The sequence below is a fragment of the Balaenoptera ricei genome, chromosome 6 (genome assembly GCF_028023285.1).
Source record: "Balaenoptera ricei isolate mBalRic1 chromosome 6, mBalRic1.hap2, whole genome shotgun sequence".
Taxonomy (NCBI): domain Eukaryota; kingdom Metazoa; phylum Chordata; class Mammalia; order Artiodactyla; family Balaenopteridae; genus Balaenoptera; species Balaenoptera ricei.
In genome coordinates this window covers 65,807,109-65,823,739 of record NC_082644.1, presented here as the reverse complement: position 1 = coordinate 65,823,739, position 16,631 = coordinate 65,807,109, and the positions used below count along the sequence as shown (strand labels likewise).

General features: G+C 38.7%; 1 protein-coding gene across 10 annotated transcripts in view; it reads left to right on the top strand.

The window, feature by feature from the left end:
- The window catches only part of KDM4C (lysine demethylase 4C), a 423,829-nt gene that overhangs the window by 88,224 nt on the left and 318,974 nt on the right, over positions 1 to 16,631 (top strand). The window lies entirely within an intron of this gene.

Below are 16,631 nucleotides of genomic sequence, written 5' to 3'. Positions count from 1 at the left end.
ACATGTAGCTGTCCAGTTTTCCCAGCACCACTTATTGAAGAGACTGTCTTTTCTCCATTGTATATCTTTGCCTCCTTTGTCATAGATTAGTTGACCATAGGTGCGTGGGTTAATCTCTGGGCTTTCTATCTTGTTCCATTGATCTATGTTTCTGTTTTTGTGCCAGTACCATATTGTCTTGATTACTGTAGCTTTGTAGTATAGTCTGAAGTCAGGGAGTCTGATTCCTCCAGCTCCATTTTTTTGCCTCAAGACTGCTTTGCCTATTCGGGGTCTTTTGTGTCTCCATACAAATTTTAAGATGATTTGTTCTAGCTCCGTAAAAAATGCCATTGGTAATTTGATAGGGATTGCATTGAATCTGTAGATTGCTTTGGGTAGTATACTCATTTTCACAATGTTGATTCTTCCAATCCAAGAACATGGTATATCTCTCCATCTGTTGGTATCATCTTTAATTTCTTTCATCAGTGTCTTATAGTTTTCTGCATACAGGTCTTTTGTCTCCCTAGGTAGGTTTATTCCTAGGTATTTTATTCTTTTTGTTGCAATGGTAAATGGGAGTGTTTCCATAATTTCTCTTTCAGATTTTTCATCATTAGTGTATAGGAATGCAAGAGATTTCTGTGCATTAATTTTGTATCCTGCAACTTTACCATATTCATTAATTAGCTCTAGCAGTTTTCTGGTGGCAGTTTTAGGATTCTCTATGTATAGTATCATGTCATCCGCAAACAGTGACAGTTTTACTTCTTCTTTTCCAATTTGTATTCCTTTTATTTCTTTTTCTTCTCTGATTGCCGTGGCTAGGACTTCCAAAACTATGTTGAATAATAGTGGTGAGAGTGGACATCCTTGTCTCGTTCCTGATCTTAGAGGAAATGCTTTCAGTTTTTCACCATTGAGAATGATGTTTGCTGTGGGTTTGTCATATATGGCCTTTATTATGTTGAGGTAGGTTCCCTCTATGCCCACTTTCTGGAGAGTTTTTATCATAAATGGGTGTTGAATTTTGTCAAAAGCTTTTTCTGCATCTATTGAGATGATCATATGGTTTTTATTCTTCAATTTGTTAATATGGTGTATCACATTGATTGATTTGCGTATATTGAAGAATCCTTGCATCCCTGGGATAAATCCCACTTGATCGTGGTGTATGATCCTTTTAATGTGTTGTTGGATTCTGTTTGCTAGTATTTTGTTGAGGATTTTTGCATCTATATTCATCAGTGATATTGGTCTGTAATTTTCTTTTTTTGTAGTGTCTTTGTCTGGTTTTGGTATCAGGGTGATGGTGGCCTCATAGAATGAGTTTGGGAGTGTTCCTTCCTCTGCAATTTTTTGGAAGAGTTTGAGAAGGATGGGTGTTAGCTCTTCTCTAAATGTTTGATAGAATTCACCTGTGAAGCCATCTGGTCCTGGACTTTTGTTTGTTGGAAGATTTTTAATCACAGTTTCAATTTCATTACTTGTGATTGGTCTGTTCATATTTTCTGTTTCTTCCTGGTTCAGTCTTGGAAGGTTATACCTTTCTAAGAATTTGTCCATTTCTTCCAGGTTGTCCATTTTATTGGCATAAAGTTGCTTGTAGTAGTCTCTTAGGATGCTTTGTATTTCTGCAGTGTCTGTTGTAACTTCTCCTTTTTCATTTCTGATTTTATTGATTTGAGTCCTCTCCCTCTTTTTCTTGATGAGTCTGGCTAATGGCTTATCAATTTTGTTTATCTTCTCAAAGAACCAACTTTTAGTTTTATTGATCTTTGCTATTGTTTTCTTTGTTTCTATTTCATTTATTTCTGCTCTGATCTTTATGATTTCTTTCCTTCTGCTAACTTTGGGTTTTGTTTGTTCTTCTTTCTCTAGTTTCTTTAAGTGTAAGGTTAGATTGTTTACTTGAGCTTTTTCTTGTTTCTTTAGGTAGGCTTGTATAGCTATAAACTTCCCTCTTAGAACTGCTTTTGCTGCATCCCATAGGTTTTGGGTCGTCGTGTTTTCATTGTCATTTGTCTCTAGGTATTTTTTGATTTCCTCTTTGATTTCTTCAGTGATCTCTTGGTTATTTAGTAACGTATTGTTTAGCCTCCATGTGTTTGTCCTTTTTACGTTTTTTTCCCTGTAATTCATTTCTAATCTCATAGCGTTGTGGTCAGAAAAGATGCTTGATATGATTTCAATTTTCTTAAATTTACTGAGGCTTGATTTGTGACCCAAGATGTGATCTATCTTGGAGAATGTTCCGTGCGCACTTGAGAAGAACGTGTAATCTGCTGTTTTTGGATGGAATGTCCGATATATATCAATTAAATCTATCTGGTCTATTGTGTCATTTAAAGCTTCTGTTTCCTTATTTATTTTCATTTTGGATGATCTGTCCATTGGTGTAAGTGAGGTGTTAAAGTCCCCCACTATTATTGTGTTACTGTCGATTTCCTCTTTTATAGCTGTTAGCAGTTGCCTTATGTATTGAGGTGCTCCTATGTTGGGTGCATATATATTTATAATTGTTATATCTTCTTCTTGGATTGATCCCTGGATCATTATGTAGTGTCCTTCCTTGTCTCTTGTAACATTCTTTAATTTAAAGTCTATTTTATCTGATATGAGTATAGCTACTCCAGCTTTCTTTTGATTTCCATTTGCATGGAATATCTTTTTCCATCCCATCACTTTCAGTCTGTATGTGTCCCTAGGTCTAAAGTGGGTCTCTTGTAGACAGCATATATATGGGTCTTGTTTTTGTATCCATTCAGCCAGTCTATGTCTTTTGGTTGGGGCATTTAATCCATTCACGTTTAAGGTAATTATCGATATGTATGTTCCTATGACCATTTTCTTAATTGTTTTGGGTTTGTTTGTGTAGGTCCTTTTCTTCTCTTGTGTTTCCCACTTAGAGAAGTTCCTTTAGCATTTGTTGTAGAGCTGGTTTGGTGGTGCTGAATTCTCTTAGCTTTTGCTTGTCTGTAAAGCTTTTGATTTCTCCATCAAATCTAAATGAGATCCTTGCCGGGTAGAGTAATCTTGGTTGTAGGTTCTTCCCTTTCATCACTTTAAGTATATCATGCCACTCCCTTCTGGCTTGCAGAGTTTCTGCTGAGAAATCAGCTGTTAACCTTATGGGAGTTCCCTTGTATGTTATTTGTCGTTTTTCCCTTGCTGCTTTCAATAATTTTTCTTTGTCTTTAATTTTTGCCACTTTGATTACTATGTGTCTCGGCGTGTTTCTCCTTGGGTTTATCCTGTATGGGACTCTCTGCGCTTCCTGGACTTGGGTGGCTATTTCCTTTCCCATGTTAGGGAAGTTTTCGACTATAATCTCTTCAAATATTTTCTCTGGTCCTTTCTCTCTCTCTTCTCCTTCTGGGACCCCTATAATGCGAATGTTGTTGCGTTTAATGTTGTCCCAGAGGTCTCTTAGGCTGTCTTCATTTCTTTTCATTCTTTTTTCTTTAGTCTGTTCCGCAGCAGTGAATTCCATCATTCTGTCTTCCAGGTCACTTATCCGTTCTTCTGCCTCAGTTATTCTGCTATTGATTCCTTCTAGTGTAGTTTTCATTTCAGTTATTGTATTGGTCATCTCTGTTTGTTTGTTCTTTAATTCTTCTAGGTCTTTGTTAATCATTTCTTGCATCTTCTCAATCTTTGCCTCCATTCTTATTCCAAGGTCCTGGATCATCTTCACTATCATTATTCTGAATTCTTTTTCTGGAAGGTTGCCTATCTCCACTTCATTTAGTTGTTTTTCTGGGGTTTTTTCTTGTTCCTTCATCTGGTACATAGCCCTCTGCCTTTTCATCTTCTCTATCTTTCTGTAACTGTGGTTTTTGGTCCACAGACTGCAGGATTATAGTTTTTCTTGCTTCTGTTGTCTGCCCTCTGGTGGTTGAGGCTATCTAAGAGGCTTGATGGGAGGCTCTGGTGGTGGGTAGAGCTGACTCTGTGTAACTTATTTTTAACAGTGTTTTACTAACACATTTTGTTTGATAAATTCTAAGCATTCTGCTCTCTTAATGGAATAAGTAAAACGTTAACATTTTTAATAGGTGGTCTAGGACCTAGAGAGTCTTTGGTGACAGAATGGGGCAAAGAAATAATTCCTTACAAGGTGTTTGTCGAGGACCAGCTGTGAGCACAAACTTTAGAACCTGTGAGTCTGTCATATTTCTTCAGCACCCACTGTAGAGTCTGTTGGAGGGTCATCCTTTAGTACTTTTGGGACTTGGCTTTGAGAGGCTCAGAGAAATATTGTAAACAATGTGTAGGCTCCTGGGCAGTTTTTTAGCTGCATAGTTATCCCCATGATCGTTCCGATCCTCTCTTTTGTTGTGGATAAAATTATGTGAAATTGGTAGATTCAACATCTTGCTGAAATCTAGTCTATAGGCAACTATATACTATACTTCCCTTAAGAAATCTGAAAAGTTAGGGAATTCCTCAGCAGTCCAGTGGTTAGGACTCCGTGCTTCCACTGTAGGGGGCACGGGTTGGATCCCCGGTCGGGGAACTAAGATCCTGAAAGACGTGTGGTGCAGCCAAAAAAAAAAAAAAATCTGAAAAGTTAGTGGCAAAGCTTTCCTGTAGGTTTGGAGAAATTCATGACAATGCCTAGGACATTAATTTGAGTTTTTAATATTGGAGGAGTCGAAATGAAGTCTCTCCTTTCTTATTAAGAAAGGTGATTCCCCCCCACCCGGGACAAGGATTGTCGTGTCCTAAAGATTGCTTAGAGGAGAATATTCTGTCTGGGATAAGACTGATTATAGAGTCTTGTGTCTTTGGGAGAGAGCACCACTGTTTATGAGTGAGAATGGGTACGCTGGATTCCAAAGTATTTCTTTCTCTCTGGAATGTATTTATATTTTCTGTATTTAGTTATCTATTAGTTTTTAAGCATATAGACTCCATTATATGCATTAAGAGTAGATTTATAATATCACTATTATCTTTAACCTTGGCCATTATTTATAATGATAAAAAAATAAAACATAGCAGTGAATTATGACAGTTAATCTACATTCCATTTACTAGGATAACTAGTGTAGGACAAGAGTGATATAAATGACTCTAAGGATGTTTCCCAGTGGATTTATGAACGATTATATTAGCGCAGCATAAATAATTTTGAGGTAAACTTTATTATCATTAAAATTCACTTCAGTAGTCATCATAACATATTTGAAGTCAGCTTTGAAAGGTGGTAGAAGCAATACAAATTCATGCAAACACTGAAATGTGTGTGGCAGACTCAGACTCAAGGGAACAGCGATCAGGGCTCCAGTCCTTACTCTGCCACTGACGTGTGCGGCTTGGGGCAAAGAACTGTACTTCTGTGACCAGTTTCCTCACTCACAAAAGGGCAAGACTAATCAGGATGCTCTCCAGTGCTCTAGCTCTGTAATGTGTGATCACAACTATTGGAATATTTTTACCTAATCTACAAAGTGAGAGGATGACAAGGTGACGTAAGGTTCTGCGTGTGTGTGCGCGCATGCCTGCACTGGTTTCCTTTTCCGGTGTCCTCTCCTTGTTCATTTGTTTGTTTGTTTGCCGCTCCACAAGGCTTGCAGAATCTTAGTTCCCCGAACCCGTGCTCCCTACCGTGGAAGCGTGGAGTCCTAACCCCTGGACTGCCAGGGAAGTCCCTGGTGTCCTCTCCTTGTTGAGTTACCTTTACTCTTCTCCAGGGGTGCCCTCTCTCATGCTTAACATCTCTGGCCCCGGCAGTGTGTCTTCCTCCTCTCTGGTCTTACAGTCTGGCATTTAATTTCAACTTCCTTCTCTTCTTCAGTTCTCTCAGGCACCAAGTTCTGGGTGCGATTATTGCAGAGACTGCCTATGATTCTCTCCTTACATCCATGACTGCACTACTGTCCTCTGCCCGAGTATTCCATAGATTTTTGCCTGAAGGCTTCCTGGACCATGCGTTGCCCCACCTTAGACATCTGCCTTTGCACCTTTCAAGGGGTTGTGACCACCCCTGCTGGCCCTTTCCTGTGCTTGCTTTGAAGTTCGGGGCTGTGTTTGCCTTTGAATCATCAGCACTTAACACAGGGCCTGGCTATAGGATTGATGCTCTGTAAGTAAGTAATTCTCATTTTGAATCAAGAGAGTTTTAAATTGTTTTGGATCAGTCTGTTCAAGGGCAGACAAGATAATATATAAAATGTTCTATAAAGACTCTTGTCTCAAATGTAACTGTTAAGAGCACCAAGTTTCCAGAGATATCTGAGTAGCTGCTGATAGGCCTGGCTCCAGGTAGAAGCCGTGAAACATGCTTTTCCGTGCACAACATGTAGCAGATTTTGCTGAGTTAAGTGTTCATGAACATGGGTTCGTACTGAAGAGACTTTAGAGGAGCTAATGATTTATTTAAACATTTCTGGCATGAAGGTTTAAGGAAAAAAGAAAGCTTGAAGTAGGCAGATAGAAAACTGCTTTGGCAGTCGGTGGTAACATATTTATTTTCTGGGAATTAATACTGACTTTGGAGCCAGAAGACCTGTTTTAAAATCCCAATCTGTCACTTACCAGCTGAATGACTTAGAGCAAATCACTGTACTCCTTTCATCATGAATTTCTTTAACTGCCAAATGGAGGCGTGATTTATTCTCTATCTACTTAATAGGGTTTCTAGGACGGTCCAGGGATATACTGTGTATACAAGTCTTTTGTAAAGTGTAAAGAACTATACAAATATTCATAATTACTATCGTCTTAATAACATTATAAAAATAAATAATTTTTTGGTCAAAGTAATTACTTAAAGCCTGAACTTGGCATGATGTATTTCTGTATATGATAGAGTGGGAGTTTCAAGGATAAGCAAAATGTAATTTTCTTTCCCAAGCATCATGTGGTAGTGGTTAATTGCTGGGGAAATAGAATTTAGATGGTGCCTTGAATCTTTCTTTCTGAGATCATGTCCAAACATAATGAATAAGTTACTTTCAGATTTAGTACTCTGTAGAGAATGAGAAAGGTAAGGTTTAAAAGGACATGTCTTAAGCTATGAAAGGTCTAAAATCAGGAAAGAAATTTCTCCTGGATGTTTTTTAGAAAAATTAAGGATGGGCTGCAGCATTTTGGACTTGGCTAAATTTTATTCAGTAAGCTGTGCGATTTTGTTAAATGTAGCAATAAGGAAGTGTCAGATTATTCAGTATAATAATATAAACTTAGTTCCATGCTTTTTCTTTAGATCGATTTGTTTAGTGCTGTGTAATATTTAAGAGCACAGGTTTTTGCACCAGAGTCTTGTGTTTTGAGTTCTGGCATTGCTTTTTTACTTAGTATATCACCCAGGACAATTATTACATAACCCCCATGCCTCCATTTTTTCTCCTAAAATACTCACATGGTTTGGTGCCCACCTTGTAAGGTAGTTGTGTGGATTAAATAAAATACAAAGCGTATACCACAGCTCCTGGCATATCGTAAGTGCTCAATGGATGTTAACATTTCATACGTTTACTTAACAAATATATATTGCATGTCTTATGTATAAGACCTTATAGATCCTGTATTAATAAGGATTCTTTGTTCTAAATGACAGAAACCCAATTTAAGCAAAAGAACATTTGGCAGTGTGTATAATCGCGATAAGCTAGAAGCAGGGTTCAAGCCCGAGAGCGGATTCTCGCATTGGGTGTCTGTCTCAGCCTGTCCCTTCTTTTCTCCCCACCGCCCCCCCCATTCATTCACTCCCTCCCATCTCACCCTTACCCCTTCTTGCTGTTTTTCCTTTTCCTTTCTTCCTGGGGTAGAGAAGGAGCTCTTTACTTATAAATAAATATTTGATTATTGCTGAATTTTAGAATTCAGGGCTGTCTTTTTAAAAGAACAAATGAATTGTATGTCATCGAGTTGACCTGAGCTTGTTTGTTGTACATCTTCTCCATTACAGTGTGAGCTCCCAGAAAGGGGGACCCTCACTGTCTGGCTCACTAGCGTGTCTCCAGTGCCTGCAATGGTATCTGGCATGAGCTTGGCACACAGTGGGTACTCAAGTATTTGTTCAATGAATGGTCTTACTGAAGGAATTCCTTATTGAGGTTTTTTCCTTTAAACACCTGGAGCGGAATGTTACTCTAGGGATTGGACAGCTTGATACTATTTAATGATACATTGAATTAACAACATATAATACTAACTCCGGTTGTTGATTTATCAGGTTAGTAAGTTTAGACTCATTAATGTATTCTAATTGGAAATGTTAAGACTAACTGAATAATGGTAAAAGCTGTATCCTTCTGATGGTTTGTATAGAAAAAATACTCTAGGAATTAACAATGGTTTGCTTCTGGTTTTAATTATTCTTCCTAGAGAAATATGACCTCTAAATAAGCAAAATACCTACTGTGTAGCATAGGGAACTCTACTCAATGTTCTGTAATAACCTATATGGGAGAAGAATCTGAAAAAGAAGAGATATATGTATATGTATGGCTGAATCACTTTGCTGTGCACCTGAAACTGGCACAGCATTGTAAATCAACTATACTCCAATATAAAATAAAAATAAAACAAAGAAAAATAGACTTTTATAAATATTTTTTAATTGAAGTATTAATAAAATTAATTGCATAAGTTATTTTGATCACTTCTAGGCATATCTATGTATATATTTTGAGATAATATTATTTAAAAAGGTTTAAAAAATTGGAACTATACCCCAGAAATATGGTATTAATTTTGTACTCAGCTGCTAGCCGTATTTGTAGGAAGAAAGAGAGTACAGAGATAACAGGAAGCAAAAATTTTTACTGATCAGATGGATAATATTTTAGTTAGACCTGAGCCTGATTTGGAGATAAAACACAACCACACTGGTGCACACACACATACCTGCAGTCCAGACAGTGAGTCCCGAAGACCCCTGCTCAGCACCGAGTTTTTTAAGGAAAGTCAGTGAGGTCTAGCGTTTGTGATTTTGAAAATAAATCTCACTCATTTCCCTGAAGTGATGAGATGTAATGCCTTTTCACTAACTGATTGGCGACTGTGGGTTCTCATACAGAAAATCTAAACTTATATTAATTAAGTACTTTTGATACCCCTGATAAGCATAGCAGGGGCTTGTAAATTCCTTCAGGATGCCTATTTCCTTGTTGCTACTCTTTCACTTAAAGCCACCACCATCACCACCTACAAGAACCCCAGAAAACCCTTTAAATGAAAAGAGATTGCTGAATCAAATCCGTAACTCTTAGGGAAAAATCAGAAGGTTAATGCAAATTTATATACTATGTAGTTCATGGAAAACAAGCATTAGTGCTGTTAACCTTGCTAATTACTGTGACAGATATAGCAGTTCACAAATTATATTGCTTAACTTATCTTTTTCCTCCGTATTTCTCTTCCTCCTTTTCAGACTGTTTAATATTGCCTTTTAGATAGCACTTTGTAGAAAATATTTATTACTTAATATTTGTTTTATAAAAATTATTCTTTGACTTGAGCATATAGGAAAGCAGCTTTTTTTTTTTTTTGATTGCCCTTCTGCAGGTAGGCTTACAAATGGATTTATAAACGCTACTTCTGTGACCCCAAATGTGTTCATTCTTTGTCAGCTTACTTTTCAAGGTGTAGGTCTTGACTAGGATGGTGAAGTATGTTCTTTATCTTTGGTGACTCAATTTCATTTAGTGTGTACCTTTTATGTGTGCTGGGAACTGTGCTAATCATTTTAAGAAATCATTTCAGGTAATCCAGACAACAGATGTTTCAGGTAGGTGTTTTTTGGCCACATTTGTAAACTAAGAACTCTGAGACTGGTGCTTAGTGAGTCTTGCAGCTGGGATTTTTAACTTTTATTTGTCTGACTCTTCTTATAGATTTAAAGAGAAAAGGAAAGAGCAAAGGTGAAGGAACAGGCAAGAAGAAAGTGTGCCTGTCTTTCTTGTTTATACCATCAACTTTCTTTTAATGAGATTTTCTGCAGAACCAAAAGAGAAACCAGCCTCTTATACTTTGGGACAAAACTATGGCATAAAAGAGATTTTCAGAAGGGTGAAATGTGGCTAGATTCTAATCTTGTTATAATTGATAGCAGTTATTTGGATGGGGGAACCATTGGAGTTGAGAGTGGGAGAGACCACTGGCCCAGCTTCGTTTGCTTCAGATTTGTTCTTTAGATATCCCTGGGAAATCTACTTGAAATCAGAAAGAAAACCCCACATTTTAGAAAGAACGAGTTTTACCTTGAGGATTTTGTCTTCCTCTAGGGAATGGGTGATGATTCTTCAATTAGATGCTTACTTTCAGTCCCCTCAAATGAAGTTTTGGAAAAAGCAAGTCTGTTCCTGTTGAGAGCTAAGAGTGCTTTGTCTATCAAACCTGTCAGATAAGAACTGCTAGGATGGGGACCAGCCTAACTTCCGAAGGCTATAACACAATCCTTACTCTTCCAGTATTTCGGGTCAACTAATTTTTACTTTAATTTTCATGCATTTCCTCATGTTATTTGGAACCCTTTTTATTTATTTATTTTTTTAAAATTTATTTTTATTTATTTATGGCTGTGTTGGGTCTTCGTTTCTGTGCGAGGGCTTTCTCTAGTTGTGGCAAGCGGGGGCCACTCTTCATCGCGGTGAGCGGGCCTCTCACTATCGCGGCCTCTCTTGTTGCGGAGCACAGGCTCCAGACACGCAGACTCAGTAATTGTGGCTCACCGGCCCAGTTGCTCCGCGGCATGTGGGATCTTCCCAGACCAGGACACGAACCCGTGTCCCCTGCACTGGCAGGCAGATTCTCAACCACTGCGCCACCAGGGAAGCCCTGGAACCTTTTTTAATCCATTTAAAAAATAATGTCTGCGTTGGATGTCTCTGGATCGAGAATGTTTTGTTGAAATTGTCTTGGCTCCTTGAAATATAAACTCACTATGAATCAGCTTAGCCAAAAGGAAGAATTTAATTGGCTCACATAGCCATGAATGGTCAGAAACATCTGGAACCCTTGGAAGTTGCCAGGGTGTGTTGGATCCTGGGCCCCACTTCTCTTTGTGTGTTGCCTTCATTTTTCTCCCTGGCTCATATATTTCTCCCTGTATCACTAGAAAGGAAAGCTGCCCCATTTGGGGAGGGACCATGGAATCTCCTGGCTTGGATTCTGTGCCAATCTCTTGTTTAAATCACTGAGGCCAAGGGTAGGAAGGTATTGGGATTGTCCTGGCTTGGGTCACAGGCCTGCCTCTGTGGCAGTGAGGGCAGAGGCACGAAGAATGGCAGCCCCCATTAGAATTACATGTTTGTGTTTGGAGGAGATGGTTCCCCATTAAGAAGGAGAGTGCTGTTACCTGAATTATGCTGCACGAAGGGAATAAAACTCGATGTCTCCTACAGATACAAGGCAAAGAAAATCCCAAATAAATGTTCAAGTATTTGCTTAAAAATTTTAGGAAGGCTGATTCAATTACTTTAACTGGCTCTTAACTTATTTTCTGTAAGATTTGAAAAGATGTCCTGTGGGGTTATTTCCTTAAGATGGAATGAATACATATATTTAAGATATTAAAGTTATTAAAATGTATGTTTGTTTAACTTATTAAAAGCATTTCTAGCAATTGATCAGTAACTTTTACCCAAAGTAGAGGCAACTGGCAAAAATAAATCTTTACACTGGACTTGAAACTAAAGAATCTATAATTTGTTAAGTTTTTTTCTGACTACTTGAACCAAAATTGCTCTTTTCTCATGACTTAAATAGTCACAGTATCTAATAGTTTTTCCACTTTATTATGTCCTGTACTAATAGTCAGTTTTACCACTTTTTTATGTCCTGTTCTTTCAGAACTCTTTTTTTCATTGGTTTGTGTGTTTTGGTCTTGTTTCCACAAGGAGACTTGCTGCATCTTGAGGGCACCACCACAGCACCTTTGTCAAGCCAGGCACCACCGTAGGCTCATAGGCCTGTTTAATTATTGAAGCAGGATTCTGCTTCTGTTTTTTGGGATCTGCTAACTTGTATATCACATATCTACAGTATCATGCTTTTTTTTTTATTTTATTTTTAATTTTTTTACTTTTTGTATTTTGGCCATGCTGTGCGGCATGCAGGATGGTCCCCCGACCAGGGATCGAACCCGGGGCTCTGCAGTGAAAGTGCCGAATCCTAACCACTAGGCCCCCAGGGGGCTGTGCGGCATGCTTCTTTCAGTCTTTATTGATCTTTTTATAATACTCTTTTTGGTTTCTTATGGGTAAATATTACAAAATTAGCCTATAAAATAATATAGTCATGTATCTTGTGTGATGCCCTGTATAGAACTGACCTGATGTATAGGAAATTTTTAGAAGTTACAAAAACCTGTTAGAAAGTTTTAGACACTCTACTATATTTTGATTGTCAGCGATAATAACAGATTTGATAGCTTGCCTAAGAGAAATCCACAGACAGTACACTCCAAATTTAATATAGCCAAATGTTGTGTCCACCCCTTCTTCCCTTCCTCCAAATGACTGATTACTTGTGGGGGCTCCATACGTGGTTTCTTTATTTAAGGATTCGTGCACAAAGCTTCTGGAATGTTATTTTATAGCATATATTTCTGAGAGGACATAGAATCCAACTGTGTGATCTCTGAAATGATCTTCTGACCAGAGACCAAAAAAAGCCCATTTAACAATCTTCCTTGAAAAGTGAATGTTCTTTGGCAAGGCATTATACATCAACAAGGGCTTGAATTAGATGGGTTGCCGTCATCATCTTCGCTCTTATAAGTTACCTCTCTCAGCCCACCTGAGTAAATATTAACATCATTTAGGGAATGTCAGGTGTTGGCAGAAACATGTGACTATTTACTGTCTCCCCGCCCCCCCAATTTTATTGAGAAATAATTGACATACAGCACTGTGTAAGTTTAAAGCATACAGCATGATGGTTTGATTTACATATATTGTGAAATGATGGCCACAGTAGGTTCAGCTAATATTCATTTTCTTGTATAGATACAATAAAAAGAAAATGAAGAAAAAAAGAAAAAAAATTCTTCTTGTAATACGAACTCATAGGATTACCTCTCCTAACTTTTCTGTGTATCATACAGCATTGTTGGCTATAGTCATCATGTTGTTCATTGCATCCCTGGTACTTATTTATCTTATAACTGGAGGTTTGTACCTTTTGACCACGTTCCTCCAGTTCCGCGTTTCCCCACCTTTGGCCTCTGGTAGCCTCAAGTCTGATCTCTTTTTCTGTGAATTGGTATCTTTTTTTAAAAAAAATCCACATATAAGTGAATACTTCTTTTTTTAAAATTTAAGGTTGTATACCTTTTTTGTTTGTTTTTTGCACGTTGCTTGAGTTGTCTTTGGGTAGCTTGGTTGCTTTGTGTAACGTGCACTTTTGAAAGACTCTCAATTTTCAAAGAGGTTTCCAACTGTACAGTGGTTGTGTAGGTAGTTTTCCCTTGAAGATTAAACATCAATCACAGGAAATCTCCTTGAAAATGCTTCAATACTTTGTTGGAGATAATTGTGGTAGAACTCTGTAAGCCAATTGTAGTGGAACTCTTTAAGCTACTTTATCTTATTCATGGATGGTACGAGTATCCTTTGAATAAATGATAACTTGGAAAGGATACTGCCCTCCGAAGATTTCTGTATAAGGTAAGTTTGTTTTTCATTGGGAAAATATTGGATTTGAAAATTTTTGATATGGACAAATAGCTTCTTACAGGCATGTTTTTGTTTATTACCAATTTTTGAAGTTACTATATTTTTGATTCTTCTGGAAGTGGCAGTTTGTTTCTGTTTTATTAATGCTTGATCCTGTAAAACATTGCATCTGTGTTTGGTGACTTTTGGTTTTGTTTGTTTGTTTCTTTCCTGTTTGTTCATTAAATATTTATTGAGCCACCCACCAGTCAGATACTGGGCTCGCTGTTAGCGATACCATGGTGAATAGGACAGAATGGTCTTCATGAAACTTACAGTTTAGAAATATAGCTTTTAGTACCCCCACCCTCCCCTTTATTTTCTAGCAGTAGCAGAACACTTGTTCTTAGCACAATTTTATTGGAATCCAAATCTTACATGAATTCAAATCTTACACAGAATATTCATGCATAAGCCAGAAAAAAATTTTCTGTGATGGGTCCTCACTTTGGAGAACACTGGCCTGGCACAGAGGTTCTCAAACTTTCCATTTGAAAATTTCTTCAGAAGGGCAATTTATACAAAATTGAAAATAAAGGCAGAGCTGACTTGGCTGAAATGTTTGGTGGGACCCTCTCCCTTACCAACTCCTTCCTTGAGGTACCTTCAAGAAACCCTGGGGCCCTGGGGGGTGCCATGGAAAACAGAAAATCAGTCATTTGATCATCCAGTACTTGAAAAATCACTTTGCTACTGAATATGTTATCTGTTGAGTATTTTGGAGAGGTCAGTATTAAGATGTAAAGATTTCTTTTATGTTGTTTATGGGTGATATCAACTAATAATTTATAATACCTTTTTTCTTGCCGCAGTTGCCTAACTTATGATTGTCTACAGATGTGGCTGCTAGACTTTTTTTTTTTCCATCTAATTGTTCTGTCCGGAAATGGGCCACAGGTGGCATAAGGGTGAGGCCAAGCTCTGGCTGAATTCCTTTCCTCAGGGGCTTTTTATATGGTGTCCCTGTAGGGCCTCAGTTCAAACACCTTGTCCTCCGGTCATAGTTAGAGACGCCCAGCTTCTGTTTTCAGGACTGGTGTTTAAGAGACACCTCCTTACAAATATGTTCTTTGTAATTGTTTGTTGTAGCTTGTGTCACTCAGAAAGCCAACTTTGAGACTCAGATTTGTGTGCTGGAAGCAGCAGCCTTGGGGAGGGAGGAAGGCAGGACTAGGCAGAAGGGAAAGTTGACTGCTTTCGAGCCCTGGGCAGATCTCAGAGGCAGCTCTGGACCTGGCAGGGCCCTTCAGAATTGCCTCGAATGGAGGCAAGAGAGCCAGGCCTTAATACTCAGGCTTGGACCATTCATTGCATACGGGCCACCATCCCCTCCCCTCCCTCGCCAGGGGCATGATCCTGGGGGAGGGAATGAGACCCTGGGTGAGCGTGATGTGGGGCAAGGATCCTCCCTTTGGTGAAGGTGCTGAGGGCGTCATCCAGAAAAGGAGAGTCTGGGCACCTACCAAAGCATCCCTTACAGTCACACGTTCTGTTTCTCACATTCATCTGTTTTTAAGAACTGAAAATGAAGTAAGCAGTGTTCTGTTTTCCACAGTTAACTAATGAGACTTCATAGTATAAAATAGTAATGCTTAAACTTAAATAAATGAACAAATGGTAAAACTTGTTAACATCATCAGTAATGTGAAAATGTAATATAATCACACATACAAAATCTATAGCTGTTCAGCCTTCTTTTTGACACAGGAATATGCCTTGATTAAAAAGTATATTGTAAATTACTTCAGAAATATTGAGTTTTGTGAAATATAATTTAGGCACTTTGCTTTTTGATTCGTGAAGTTTTTTATAACAAGAACTAAAGAAAAGTTTTGAGTAGTGGTTTGATGACTTTGTTCTTTGTATCTGCATTTTATCAATATTTAAAATGTCATTATCATTTGCCTGGTGTGTACTATAACTTTAATTTCAAAGGCTAGTGACTTTTTTTTTTTTTCCAATTGTGAATTTTAAAAGTGGGTAAATGTAAGAAGGATAGCTGGAAGAACTATTCTGTGTGTATATTGGAACTTTGGCCTGTTAGCAGACAGAAAACTTTTTTTTTCTAAAAGTTGGATCACTCTGCAGTGATTGCAGTGATCATTGTAAAGGGTGTGGGTATGTCCTGGGGAGGGACAGACTTGGTAGCACCTGTCACTTCCTTCTTCTTGGCATCTTCCTGTGATTGATGAGGAAACAGGAATGGAATATGGGTCTGGAGAGCATGTCTTGGGCTTTGGAGTCAGATCTGGGGTTGGGCTCCAGCCCTGTCATCGACCTTGCTCAAGTAAATTAATCCCTCTAAGTCTTAGTTTCCTCATCAGTAAAATGGAGGTGTTAGTAGGAGAACTTTTATCACAGGATCTCAGCACAAGGCTTGGCGTCTTAAAAGTGCTTGATAAATGGTGGCTGTGATAAGCGATATAATCATGTTTATTGGTCAGATATTCTTTTCACTCAGCCTTCAACACTTTAGTAACTGTTGAAAGCAAATCAGGCACACGTGCTTATGCCAGTAAAAGAGGGGAGGGTCAATTTAGAGTTGCTGTTTGTCAGAAAACTATCCTTGTGGACTTGAGCCTGAATCTTCATGGGAGGTGACTGAGTAGCAAGAAGAAGAGGAAATATACAAAGGAGGAGGAAAGGGCCACTTCACACACAGCCTCCGTTAGGGGAACGGAGTAGAGGGCAGTGCTGTTTCAGGACTGACCTACCTGAGCGTGGCCTGGACCTGGAAGGGGGTCTCCCCTCTGTGGCCCTGGGCTTGGTAAGACTGCCCTTGATGTCACAGGGTGGCGGGGGTGTGTGGTGGGAGTGGGCCAGTGGGAGGTGCCAGTGGCCAGGGACCTCTTCAGCTGCCTATGTGAGACAGCACAGTGACAAAGGTAGGGGTAGCAGGACAGCTGAGGACATTGATTTCTAAGTACATTGTGATAGCCCCAGGGCTCCCAAAAGATATTAGGGAGCCCCTGGGGGATG